Source organism: Quercus suber, unplaced genomic scaffold, assembly GCF_002906115.3.
Source record: "Quercus suber isolate HL8 unplaced genomic scaffold, Cork oak 2.0 scaffold_52, whole genome shotgun sequence".
In the NCBI taxonomy this organism is placed as follows: Eukaryota; Viridiplantae; Streptophyta; class Magnoliopsida; order Fagales; family Fagaceae; genus Quercus; species Quercus suber.
Genome location: NW_027069517.1, coordinates 884,079 through 886,319, shown reverse-complemented (window position 1 = coordinate 886,319; position 2,241 = coordinate 884,079).

Below are 2,241 nucleotides of genomic sequence, written 5' to 3'. Positions count from 1 at the left end.
ATATTAGTCATATTCAGGAATAGGAACATACGTAAAAACTAATCCAATTTACTAATTCTCCTACTAACCTCGGGGTTCTTAAGTATGGTCCTTTTTTAAAGGGTGGTGTTAGAGGGACAATTTTTACAAGTCTTTGGGCATGTGAAAATTCTTGTTTCGAAATGGAATCAGCTGAGAAACAGATTCCAAGGCCCACAAGCTTCATATTCTAGCAAATTAAGCCCATAAACCCCGAATTTAGCCCAAATAACTTACGGCCCGTGAGCATGCCCATACAATGATACCATATCACTATATCAACAGGAAAAGTTGGTCAAATTTTGGTCCTATGTGGCCAGTCAAGGCCCACTGACATAGACAACAAAGCTCAGAAACAGATCAATTCCATAGCCCATAAATTCTGCACAAAATAAGCATTTTGAGCAAATTTAAATTGGGTACACAAGGACAACCCAAAAGGCGATTAATATGGCCCACGTGCTTGAACAATGCATAGAAATGGATAGATTGAGATCGACAAAGTCAACACCGAAGTACATCAACACTGGCAACAACATTAAAGGCCACCTAATGAAGTGGCCAACTTGGGCCCACAGAAAATATACCAACCAAGCAAGGGTCCAAACCAAATCGAAAGCCAGATTAAATATAGGAAAGGAACCGGTAAAGGTAACAAAAAAAAAAATAAAGAAGAAGTGAATTGGAGAGCAAAATAGTTCTAATTTGCATCCATTTTTTTTTGGCTAAATAAAAAAAAGGAGCTTTAAGTGTGGACTCATTGACCCCACATCATGTGATGATAATAAATAATATCATATCATATATACCATCGAGGCCTTGCTGGAGTTATTGCTCAAATCACTCATCAAGTGAAATAATTTGAGAATTCCAGTGTACAAGTTTTTCAAAAGAGAATAAATTCAAGGATGGGGTGTAATTCCTTTGGTTTACATTAGCCAATAAGGGCATACCATATCAGTCTTTTACTTAAAACTTATTGTAAAATTAATATATCTTAATACACCTAATAATATCTCCAAAAAAAAAAAAAACCCTCTATTTCACATTTTCAGACCAAATGTAAAAAAGAGTCCCTAGCATTTCATCTCATTCCTCAGCTCCTCTGTCTCCCACCACATTGAAAATTATTTGAGAAATACCTTGCTTTAAAAACCCTATATTGTTTCTCAAAAAAAAAAAAAAAAACCCTATAGAATAGTATAAATGAGTCACCGTATTGACCATCATCGTTAAAAGATTAAAAATTCAGCAAGTAGATCTAAATAATCAAAGTGTCTGGCAAAATCTTACCCACCCTTCTCTTTTGCCAGAGTTCAAATTCAAGATTCCTAGTACCAAGCACTTGCTACCAATCATAATTAGATTGTTGGTATTACTTGATTATAAGACACCCCCACAGAACAAACAAATCTCACGCGCAAAATTTTGACCATTTAAAGGGAAACATAAAAAATAAAAATAAAAATGCCAAAGCTTTTAAATTCAGCCTAGGCCAAGCCCAGCGGCTCTAACAGATTTTTTAGACTCCGGCGGCTTTGACGGAGGCCTCCAACGGTATTTACTGAATTTTTAGTTTGCTGTCTTTAATTTTTTATTGTTTTATTAGGTATTAGAGGGTGTGATGGTTTGAGATTGGTTATAATATTTTATTTATACAAATTTAATGTGACACAAAATTAGTGGACAGGTAAAAGTAACCATTTACGCCACATCCTAACAAATTTACACTTTTTCCAAAATCATTTATGAGGTTTTTTATTTAGGCCCAAGTGGATGCTTATCACTGGACCGTGATTAATGTCATGTGTAAGTGTAAGAATTCATAAAAACAAAACATATCTGCTGTGTTATAAATCTTACTAGTTGACACTACATTTGGAAGAAGTTTTTGTTCAATATGTATAACCCAGTCAAGAGAATCCAATTATAATTATTGGTCAATATATATTAGGACATATGCATGAAGAGAAGTTTTAGTTTGATATATTTTTTTTTTCTAAAAATTAGCACACATTGAACCCAATAGTTTATTTCATTTCAAATCCTAAATTTTAGTTTCTTAAAAATTCTTTCTTGTGTAAGCTCACTAACAATAGATAAATTCAAATTTAAAAATTATATTAAAATCAAAATAAAAAACAAAGTGTCATCACATATGCGGAGCGCGTGTGATAAGACTAGTGTAATTTATTGTTTTAATTGTGTGTTTTAAGAATGAAT